The sequence below is a fragment of the Rhinichthys klamathensis genome, unplaced genomic scaffold (genome assembly GCF_029890125.1).
Source record: "Rhinichthys klamathensis goyatoka isolate OS25496 unplaced genomic scaffold, OSU_Roscu_1.1 h1tg000051l_1, whole genome shotgun sequence".
Taxonomy (NCBI): Eukaryota; Metazoa; Chordata; class Actinopteri; order Cypriniformes; family Leuciscidae; genus Rhinichthys; species Rhinichthys klamathensis.
Window position 1 is genome coordinate 235866 of NW_026606597.1, and position 12723 is coordinate 248588.

A 12723-nucleotide genomic window follows, 5' to 3' on the forward strand; every position below is an offset into this window, starting at 1 on the left:
TACAGTGTGTTCAGGGGACAGGCAGCCAGCGGATAGTGAGGAGATGTTTGCTGTATGTGACAAAAAATGTTTTGGCCTAAAAAACACATGACATCGCTTAGAGCACCTTTAATAATGGACAAATGAAGTCTTTGGACGCCTCAGATGTAAAGTTATTCGCTGTCAAAGTGACGCCAAAATGAATGGGAGTCAATGGGATGCTAACAGCAGGTGATGGTCTGCTACAATGGCGGCTCCCGCGAGGCTTCAACTTCCGGCTGATGGATTACCCCCTTGGCAAAAACAGATTCGACGCCGAAACCCCTGCTGCTCACGCGACGCTCCTGCTCGACCCACACGCTGCTCCTGCTCCCGGTGTGAATGCACTCATCAATTAACACACGCGCCGCTCACGGATGCGGTGTGAAACGCCCGTTAGATACACACCATCGTGTACACATAAATCTCTGACCCATCGTCTTCTTCCTTGTCTAATTTCTGTCGCTCTGCATACGTCATCTGGTATAATTGAAACAATTGGCTATGAGCTACATACAGGCGCATTGATAGACATTCTTGGCACCCAATAAACGGCGCCTCAAATACGAGAAAATGTACATGTGGTTCCCAGACCCAAGTCTCAACGAGAATGGGCTATATGCACGCATAACTTCCGCGTTTGATGCAAGGATGCTCTTGCATTTCCGGTTGGGGAGATTTAAAGGTGCTCTACGTAACTTTTAGCGGCCTCTAGTGGTGATGTTTCAGATTGCAACCAAATTTTACAAGAGCGCTCGTGCTCAAACTCATAGACAATACCGTCTATTACGCAAATATCTCGGCGAATACTAGACGGATTCGGCGAGCACCGAGCTCGTTGGGACCATCTAGTCGAGCTGAAAAGAACCATATAAGTTCCATAGTTTTTGGTGGTGTTTTCGCGGAGATATTAGCAGAAAACCATCGGGCGCGCTGCAAAATTGCGGACGCCGGTGACGTCACGATCTCAGAAGAAAATCGCTCGTATCTCTGGAACGCAAAGACCCAGAGAGCTCAAATTCGGGGGAGGAGGTCCCAGGGGAACCCTTGCCCGAACGCTAGAGTGGCGGGCCTCGGGGATGCCACCTACCGGATCGCCGTTCGCTGGGACCCCCGATTTCGAACGGCTATAACTCGGGGAGCCGGGCGAGTTGGACCTCGGGGGTGGGCTCGTTCGAAAGGCCCCGTCCAGCACTACGAACGATTAGAGTCTTGGGAATATTGATCAAAGATTGACTGAGATATAAGCCGAAAAACGTGCGCCTTTAACCGGACGTAACTCCTTGACCGTCTACAATAGACAGTATATAAGGAGAGAGGCTCGGGAGCGCGCATGCACGTCACATCCGTTGGATTTCGCGGTAAATCCGACCCGGAGACTTCACATAGAAATAGGAATACTGGCCTTCAGAGGTAATAGCAAAACCCGACAAGTGGATCATTGTAATGTGTGATTGCAACCCCTTCACACACAGGCAATAAAAAAAGGATTCATTTTAGAAGAAAAGTTCCATATAGCACCTTTAAAGCGGAGGAAAACCGAGAAAAAAGGGGTTATGGCAGAGTCTTCAAAATGTACTGTCCTCTCGTCTTTGAAACGAAACTTTAATACGTTTAGATGTAATTTTATATATAGTTATGTTTATTTAATATAATAAACAAAGAAGCATAAACAAAATGAGGGGTGTCTGTTTTGTCTGTTTTTGTGACTAACGTTTTTTTAGTATAGCAATAGAGTATAAAAACCAATATAAATTCTCGGTATAGCATTGGACTCTACGATCGGCGGAAGTAATCCAGCATCCTTAGACCTTCACCGGAAATACTGCCGTGCATAGAGCCCATTGGGTCTGGCGTTAGCCAGGCTAATTATATAATTAATTGGGTTTCTTTAATTATTCACACTTAACAGTAAAATTCATAAATGAATGTACATTCTGCCCAGGTAGAAGGTGACGTTCCCGCGACCATGGGTAACGTTTCCTAAAAGTTCTCTAAAGGTGACGAACATTCCGAACCTTTACAGAACATTAGGGACGTTCCTGAAACGTCCTCTTTTGTTAATGAAAGTGCTGCAGTTCAACGTTCCTTAAATGACTTTAGGGGGACGTTCCGTAATGGTAATCTTATGGTCACATAACAACGTTACAAAGAGGACGTAATCAAAACGTTCTCATATGAGTCTAAGTTGGTCCTATTATAACGTTCCTTACAGGACTTTAGGGGGACGTTCCGTAATGGTAATCTTATGGTCACATAACAACGTTACAAAGAGGATGTAATCAAAACGTTCAAAACGCGACTCTCACACACACACACACACTCACTCACTCACACACTCCAGCATTGCAATCTCAGATTATGTCCCTAAATAACCCGCGTATGAAGTAGTTCCGCATTACATTAATTAATTTGGACGTGAGTTTTATTTATTTTTATACTGTGTATATTCATGCACTGAACCGTGACGCCCGTACAGTTTCGGTTCAATGCGAATACATGTACCGTTCCTCTAACCCTATTCTTCAGTGTACAAATAAGTACATGCATATTACAGAAAGCACCGATGACTGTTATAAGGGGAACAGGAATTAAGTTGTGAAGGCTATGGCTTTTTGCAGATAGTCTAGCATCATGCTACATACATTCGCTATGATGACTACTTTTCCATTGATTGCACTTGAGCAAACGTCACCAACCCAATCCTCGACAAACTGATTGTACGCCTCCAGTGATTTCCAGGCTCGGAATTGCTCACATGTGTATAAAATACCAGATAATTGTAACGTTACACATGATAATACTGTATGAGGCAAAGCTGCATAATCAGTGCTCGGTGCTTCTGCTTCCTCCACACCATTTATGACTGAAATTTTCGCATTGTACCTCTTTCTGTCTTGCGTTAATAGTCTCTTTATAATCTCTGCCACTTTGTCTCTTCATGATTTTCGTAACATTATAAATCGAAAGAAATATTCGAAATTTGCTTGTAAAACGTTGTAAACAGAGCAGCTTATGCCCTCAAAGATGGCGTCTCCGGGGAGGTCACGTGACATGAATTGGCCTGTGGGAACTATATATTATAACGTTCCTTATAGGACTTTAGGGGGACGTTCCATAATGGTAATCTTATGGTCACATAACAACGTTACAAAGAGGACGTAATCAAAACGTTCTCATATGGGTCTAAGTTGGTCCTATTATCACGTTCCTTATAGGACTTTAGGGGGACGTTCCGTAATGGTAATCTTATGGTCACATAACAATGTTACAAACAGGATGTAATCAAAACGTTCTCATATGAGTCTAAGTTGGTCATACAATGACGTTCTTTATGTGACTTTAGGGGAACATTCCATATTGGTTATTTTAAGGTCACATAGCAACATTACAAAGGGGACATAATAAGGACGTTGTCATATGGTTCTCTGTTGACCATATGAGAACGTTTTGTGACTAACTTAATGAGAACATTCTCATATACATCACGTTTTGTGCGCGGTGTCGTGGGACGAACCAAGGTTTAACTTCCGTTAACTTCTGTCACGTTTATCTGGTTTGTCTGCGGGCTGGACCCTTCTCGGACGGACATCTGACAATTCAAGTGCGAGGGTCTTTAGAATATGTTTGTATTATTTTTGTCTCTTTTCTTTTATTGTCATTTTTTCCATATTATTTGGTAAAGGCTACACCACTTTTCCATGGGAAAAAAGTTGTGGTGATCCCGCTATTTGGCTCGTTGATGTAAAACAGTCTTTTACAATTGTTATTATAAAATCAAGAATGCAGACGTTTTAAGCTCAGCAACAATGGCAGCAAAATGTACACAATATATTAAAAAAAAACTCCTGTCACACACACAGAGCCTGCAGATCAGTTTGAAGCGGAGAAACATCAGCTTCTTATTCTTTAAATATAACAGAAGACCTTAATAGGACAAAAAAATAATATTCTAAGTTGGTCCCTAAAAGTTCTGCAGGACGTTCTCAGAATGTTTTGGAAACATTGGATTTGTGAATTAAATATGGTCTTCTAAACGTTCCCAGAACGTCCTGAATGTTCCCTGAAGGTCCTCCAAATAACGTCCCAAAACCTTTAAAGAACTCCAATTCGTTACTGTCTGGGAACGTTGTGGGAACGTTACCAGGCGACTTCCTTGACACCAGCGGGACGTTCTCAGAATGTTTTGGAAACATTGGATTTCTGAATTAAATATTGTCCTCTAAACGTTCCCAGAACATCCTGAATGTTCCCTGAAGGTCCTCCAAGTCTGAATTAAATATTGTCCTCTAAACGTTCCCAGAACATCCTGAATGTTCACTGAAGGTCCTCCAAATAACGTCCCCAAACCCTTTAAAGAACTCCACATCGTGACTGTCTGGGAACGTTGTGGGAACATTACCAAGCGACGTTCCTGACCCCAGCGGGACGTTCTCAGAATGTTTTGGAAACATTGGATTTCTGAATTAAATATTGTCCTCTAAACGTTCCCAGAACATCCTGAATGTTCCCTGAAGGTCCTCCAAATAACGTCCCCAAACCCTTTAAAGAACTCCACATCGTGACTGTCTGGGAACGTTGTGGGAACGTTACCAGGCAACATCCTTGACACCAGCAGGGACGTTCTCAGAGCATTCTGGGAACGTAAAATTTCTAGCTGGGTGGATGCTCAAATAATGTAGAATCAACTTAAAGGTTGTTTATTTTAAATAATATTTTATTAATGGCATCTTTTTACTAAATTCTATAAAGGTTATATAGTAAATTCCAATGTCTTAGTTCAATAGTTTTTTCCCTTTTCCTGTTTTTTATAAAATGGATCATTATAGCTAGAGTCTAGAGCAAATAGTATTGAAGGGGTGGATTCTGGAATCCACTGCTGCTTCAATGTATATCTAATGAGTGATTATAATCAAGGTATTAATCAATATTTTTCCTTCTAAATATCACATGAGTTAAATGACTTCTCTAGGCTTATGAGATTTTACTTTGTTATAGAAGTTATCAGTGTGATTATCGAAAATGTTCGAGAAAGAACGTATTATCTTGATGTTTTGAGAAGACTCTCCTGTTTATAGTTAGAGCCCGACCAAATCCAACCTTGAAGAAGCTGTGTGTCTGTGTGTGTGTTAGTATTATTGGTTACATGATCAAGTGGCATTATTGGAGATTGACTGACTTGTTTTCTTCAACAAGTTGCAACCCAGATCTACGACCTGGAAGGTCACGACATGCCTAAATCCAGGGTCCGAGTGTCAGCAGCATAATCGTTGGAGATATGCTTTAGTCTATCTGTCCATGTGTGGAAAATGTGTGTTTATCTATTTCTTAGCCAATCAGAAGCATTCAACCTGAAACAAGGACGTAGCTTAGACCTTGGTGTAGGGCAGAATTGCTGTGATATTTGTAACTGTAAGCGGGGCAGCCTATGAACTCCTTGTGAGTCTTGAAGCTGACTTCTGCTGATGAAACTGAAACTTTCAGTCAGAAACTGAAACTATCTTCAGTAAAAAAATGTCTTTAATTTATTATAATTCTGACTCTTGTCTTAAATTGACTGACTCCGGGTCTTATTTAATCATATTTGGTCCTTGGGTCTTTAACTGTAAATCCCCTAACAGTATCAGCATAGAGATTTTCTTATTAGAAGTTAATTCACATTTATTGCATTATTTTAGTGTTGTGTGTTAGTCTGATAGTATTTTGTTAGTTTGCTGATGGTTTCGTTAGTGTGGGTGTGTGCTCATTTTTTTACCAAAACACCATCCCTATGGTAAAGATCTGCCATGTTTTATCATAAACTTATCATATTTATAGCCTACACTATACCTATTGTTTTGGACCATTATCTAAAACTCATATCCCGGTGGCCATTTATGCTGGTGTTCTTGGCAGGACAGTGCTCAAGGACACCATGACCGTCGTTGTGTTTTCCTTATCATGAATCGTGAATCATACTTTCATGATAGTGAAACAGGAGTAAAGGACAAGGGAGCAATTGGAAAGAAGCCAAGTTTCTGCAGGGAGAAACTTTAGTACACTTTCAGAGGACAGTGCTAATTTATTACAGGGCGGGATGGTTTTTACTCTTGTACTCTAAAATCACCTTTTCCTTTATTTTCCATGATTGTGTTCAGCCTTGGGATATCCTCTCTCAACAAGCTTCCACTGGCCTGTGTTTAAATGTGAATAGTTAAAAAGGTGATATTTAAAAAGGTGCTCCCTCAATAAAAAGCAGTCCATCATCTTTATCATTTGATAACCGAATAGCAAGAGCCACACTTACAATATCTCATACCGTCTGGCAGATTTCCATTTACAGAGCCAAACGTTTGTCTGGTTTAGTCCTTCTGGCACCAGTGTGGCCTATTGCAGACAGTAAATATACAATTACAAATCCACTGCTGTGCTACAATGTGATTATCTACAAGCTCGAGGAAGGAGTCATACACATAATATGGATCAAGAGAGAGATATTAGAAAAGAGAAAAAAAGCGAGATAGAAAGAGAGAGAGAGAGAGAGAGAGAGAGAGAGAGAGAGAGAGAGAGAGAGAGAGAGAGAGAGAGAGAGAGAGAGAGAGAGAGAGAGAGAGAGAGAGAGAGAGATGAAATTTAGATTTTTTTTTAAATAATAAAAAACCTGTCTGTTTGTGTATGTGTGTGCATGTGTATCTTATTTTTTTTTTTAAATCTTTTTGTTAAGTACACACAGACAGGAAGCAGGTCTAATAGAATGCACCACACCAATGTTAGCAGACACAGATGCTGGGGAATACAAAATGATGCACAAGCAATCTGAGTGAAAGATCTGTTGTGCAGATCAGTCATGATTATCAGACACAGAGAGCCATCACAGCTCTCTCCTCCAGTCTGTACAGCACCATGGTGGCTTGGTTAAATGACTGGGAAAAGTGGATACATTTAAAGTCTTGAGTGCTAAACAAGCAACAGACAACTTTTATCATATATAGTGCCTTAAAGTTCATTTTTGCAGTGCATGCAGTGTGTATTTCATTTATGGATTGGCACCATCAAGAGAAAAAAATCAGCAAAAACAAGAAGGCAGAGCCGGAGTGTGAGAGAGTTTATTTTGCTCATTATTAGGCTATGCTCTTCCTTATTAGTTTCTTTCTATTCCTTATTTATGTCTTTTCTTTTCTTTTCTTTTCTTTGCCTTTACCTCTTACTTTTTATTATCTAATGTCTAATATAAATCATATTTATTTTGAATAACTTTACATTTATATCATTTTCCTAACTTATGTAATGTTTTGCCTTATTCTTGTGGTTGCTTTGTAAGCTGTAACAGTTTTGGCAAAAGTTGCAATTATGTCATGACAATAAAGCACAATAAAGCACTGAGTCAGAGCGAGAGGTAACATTTCAAAAATTGTGGGGGAGGAACTTGAAGACAGGACAGCTGAAGACAAACGACATTTCACGATCCTGTTGGACAGAGAAATATTCATGAATGTTTGAGAAGATGGGCTGAGAGCTGCATTGTTAATGAAACAGAACATATAGAGCCACACTCTTTTTTAACTTATCTTGCTTTTTTTTCATTCTCAGCACTTTATTACGGCATCTGTTTCTTTTTTTTTATTCATTCACCAACATAACTACAAAATAATACATTTTAGGAAATTAACATGATAAAAACGACATAATCATATATGATCTGTGCTCAAGACTAATCACAAAAAAAGATGTGGGCATGTTCATGTCGCCAATGTGAGTGAATCATGGAAAGTTTCTGAATTATTGAATTATGTTTGTTCTCCAAGCAGGTGGTGTTACATTCTGTCATGATTTACTCATCCTCATGTCATTCTATACTCATATGGTGATATTTAGTCCATGGAGCACAAAAGGTTTGTTTACACGGAGGTAGAATATAGAGCACTGTTAAAGTTTTGACTTTTGAGTAATGTAGAATTGCATCATATTAGTTGTGTATTAATTATAATTCCTAAAATCTGAATCATTGCCCTTCTAAGTCATGTAACTATCTTAGCCACATTTAATGTTACTATTAGACAGCATAATTTGAGTCAGCCACATGGTCTAGAATGCTTTCGTAGAGCAGGATATCAATTTCATACCCTCTCTCTAAGTGGATATCAAATTACAATCTTTTAGATCTGATCCAAAAGTCAATTAACATTAATAATGAATGCATGGGTTTCTTTCAGTTTGTTCCCCCCCCCCCCCCTAACCCCCCCACACAAATTCACCCCTTTTTGGCCATCACTCCTTCTTGATGTTGTCAGACAGTCTTTGTTATTGAACTTGATGACATTAATAAATGCATGTATATCTAGCCAAACTATTTCTATTTGTGGACATTTAGAATTGACATAGAGTACTTTTTTTCCAAAGAAAAAATACAGTTAGCCTCTGATTTAAAGTCCCCCTGTGGTGAAAATCAAGCTTTTAATGTTGTTTATGTCTATGTGGTATTTTTTATATGCTTTAATTCATAAGTCAACACCACTGCAGAGTATTTTCTCTTTAAAACTGCAGTGAATCAAAGACAGTCTAAAAAAAAGCGGTTTGAAATCGATGGTGTTTCTGACGTCACGAACTAGCCTACCTTGTAACCAATCAGGTCAACGTGTGATCGTCAACGTGTGGATCTCTGAGCTGGTGGACTGAGTGGAGGCGGGGCTAATTTGCATATTCATAGAACCACGCCTATACTAAATTAGGCAAGGGTGTAGTAAAGTAACATTCAAGCTATTTTAAGGCATGAATAAATTTTTTTCAAGGAAAAAAACGTTTAAATATGTCATTTTGGGGATCAATGATGAGTTTTAAGCCTTAAAATTTAAGGGATACAATTATTGACTACAGGGGGACTATATATAATGAGTTATACACTTTCAAAAATGGATTTATATTAAAAAAATCAAAAACCTCCTCTTTTTTTAGGAGGGTTATTACTGTTCAGACAACATATATTTAATTTTTTTTTTTTTTTTTTTGCAGTGTTTTATGCAACTTCAAAGGGTTTCCTGTAAAATGACACCAAAACGTCTCGGTTACTAATGTACGTGACGACGTAATTGGGATCACTTCAGGGAGCCCTATCAACTTCGAGTGTCTACAGAACGAGCCAATGAACGTTGGCGTGTGTGAGAAGTGTCACGCGCCCCGCCCGGGTATAAACAGGATGCGGGAGCACGCACTCATTGTTTTTCGCTGAGGAGCCGAGATTGGTAGGACCGTACAGCGATGGTCAGCAACCGTGGCGGCGGGACATCACGTCTCCCGTTCCCTCCTTCAGGGAACAAGGGTTACATTAGTAACCTGAGACGTTCCCTTTCAGTCGCTCACGCTCGACGTGACGTCGACGTGACAACGTAATTGGGATCCCATGGAAAACGCCACGGTTGCTGCCACATCCAGTGCCCTACGCAAGACTCTCAGACACCCAACTGACTGGGGCGGAAGGCCTGCGTAGAGGGAGTTCGGACTGCTGCTCCGTTATAACCCACACAGTGGAACTCTTGGATAACACTGGGAAGCGTGCCTTTCCAGGGGAAGGGGACGCTGCGGACAGGGCCGTTTGAAGGAATTTGGGGGCCCCAAGCAAAATGGACATGGAGGCCCCCCAAGCCCCCCCCACCCCCCCCACACTTAACCACACTTTATATGAATAAAAAAGGTTTACAGTGCAAATACTGCTGTTGCATACTGTGAAAAAAAAAAAAAAAATTACAGTGACATAAGCTATGAAAAAATCATGTTCCTCTGCCTTTTTCAGGTTAAATAATGTTTATAGATGGGTAAGGTTACAAATTATTTATTAAGTAAAAAGACTGTTTGCTAACAGTTAAATGACAATTAACTAAATATTAAATAACTAACAATTTACCATCTATTAATGATTGTTATTATAAAGTGTTACAGAAAACTTAAAGATATGTTAGCATTTCCATATTTTGATATTAGAAGGGAAGGGATGCTGCTTTCACTACCAATGCTTAAAAACATCCCAAGCTAATGTTTGATGCACGGAATTTATTGTGTGGTTTTCCTAACCCCTATTGGTAAATTGATTATCACGGTGGAATAGTTATATGCCACTTTCATCAAAACCTATTAGCTATAGCAATGTCATGTCATTAAATACGATAAACAGTGATTCTGGAACTCCTTAAACCGTTAAAAAACATATTACAGTATGTAACGTTAACCATATTCCGTCCGTTCGAAAAAAAATTTGCACTAACTGTTCGTCACAAGCAGCATTTGCCGTCAGGCAGGTAGCTAACATAAACATATTTTTGCTAGCCTAATGTTACCTGCTACAAAATTACACCATTTGTACAAGACAAGTAGAGCTATTTTTATGCAGTGTAATTTATTACTTTACCACTATCTGGTATTTTTCTTAACCTTCTCTTCCTTTCTCTTCTTTCTTTTCTGGCTTCCTGAAGCATAATTCCGCCTCATGATAACTCCCGAGGAGGTTTGTATTTTGCCGGCAGCAGAGATCGCGTGGTTGGCTGGCTGCTGTCAGCGACTACTGAGGGGGCCCCCTTGAGGGGGATTCCGATAACAGTGTCATTGCACTTTACTGCCTTGACTATCAAAGGGGCGCTCACAGTTTGTCGTTGCATTTTATTCTTAAACAGTCGTTGTCTTGGGGCCCCAGTCCAGCTCGGGGCCCCAAGCAATTGCTTGGTTTGCCTGTCCTGTTCCGACGGGCCTGGCTGCGGAAGCCACATCCTGCCCGAAGGGAAGTAACATGTGGAGAATACACATATGGACTGGCCGGTAGGGGCAGTGCAACATATGGAATGTCACTGGGGTGGCTCCAGCCTGAGAAGGGGGAGGCTACACCGGACAGTGACGGCAGAGCGGACTCTGCCAAGGGAAAGACACGGGCTCACCGCAGGGAGCTGGTCGTGGAAGAATACTCATATGGGATCGCCGCAGGGATCACCACATATGGAACCCACAAGTTACACAAGCATAAGAGCACTAGGCCTGGCGTCGGACGCTCCGCAACGTCCGACTGCCGAAGGGGTGCGGAGGAACTCTACAGGATTCGCATGAGTGGGGAACTCAACTGGAGCAAAAAAGCGCACATATCTGCTCCGTGGAGGGGAGTGGCGCAGCAAGCCGACACTAGAGGGGGAACTTCGGTGTTACCGGCTGGTTGAACCGAGCACACAGGAAGAAACCGGCTCAACACATAGGCTATAAAACCTAGCGAACGTGTTAGCTGTCGCCCAGCCCGCAGCTCTACAGATATCTGTCAGCGCCCAAGAAGAAGCAACACTCCTAGTGGAGTGGGCTCTCAACCCGGGCGGGCAGGGCACGCCTTGGGCTTCGTAAGCCAAGGTGATGGCATCCACTATCCAGTGGGCCATCCTCTGCTTGGGGACAGCCTTTCCCTTCTGCTGGCCTCCGTAAGAGACGAAGAGCTGATCTGAGGTCCTGAGGCTTTGCGTTCTGTCCACGTACAGGCGCAGAGCGCGGACGGGACAGAGAAAAGCCAGGGCTGGGTCTGCCTCCTCCGAAGGCAGTGCTTGCAGGTTCACCACCTGGTCCCGGAAGGGAGTGGTAGGAACCTTGGGCACGTATCCGGGCCGGGGTCACAGGATCACGTGACAGTTAGCCGGGCCGAATTCTACGCACGATTCGTCGACCGAAAATGCATGCAGATCCCCTACCCACTTGATGGAAGCCAATGCAACCAGGAGTACTGTTTTACAGGACAGAATTTTTAACTCAGCTGACTTCAAAGGTTCAAAGGGTGGTCTCTGAAGACCCGAAAGGACCAGAGACAAATCCCAAGAGGGTATAGAGAGCGGGCGAGGAGGATTTAGTCTCCTTGCCCCCCTCAGGAATCTGACGATCAGGTCGTGCTTTCCCAACGACTTACCTTCAACTGCATCGTGATGTGCGGCAATAGCGGCAACATACACTTTTAGGGTGGAGGGAGAAAGCCTTCGCTCCAACCCATCTTGCAGGAAAGAAAGCACAGCTCTGATCGAGCAAGTTTGGGGGTTCTCCTCGTGAGAAGAACACCAGTCAACGAATAGGTTCCACTTCAATGCATAGAGGCGCCTCGTAGAGGGGGCTCTAGCGGAAGTGATGGTGTCAACTACCGCTGGGGGTAGGTCACCTAGAACCTCCGCGTCCCATCCAGGGACCAGACATGGAGTTTCCAGAGGTCTGGACGCGGGTGCCATAGGGTGCCCCGTCTCTGAGAGAGCAGGTCCTCTCTCAGAGGAATGGGCCAGGGAGGGGCTGTCGCGAGGAGCACTAGTTTGGGGAACCAGGTCCGGTTGGGCCAATACGGCGCAACTAACAAGACCTGCTCCTCGTCCTCCCTGACCTTGCACAAGGTCTGTGCAAGAAGGCTCACTGGGGGAAACGCATACTTGCGTAGGCCCGGGGGCCAGCTGTGTGCCAGAGCATCCGTGCCAAGGGTCCCCTCGGTCAGCACCTGCTGCCGTGAGAGCTCGTCGGCTGCACGGTTGAGCAGGCCAGGGATATACCGGTAAATGGCACAAAGCGACCTCAGATGCTTCTGACTCCAAAGGAGGAGATGGCGGGCGAGTTGTGACATGCGGCGGAAGCGTAGACCACCCTGATGGTTGATGTACGCAACGGTCGCAGTGCTGTCCGTACGGACCAGTACATGCTTGCCTTGTAGCGGCGTTTTGAAGCGGCCCAACGCAAGATGTA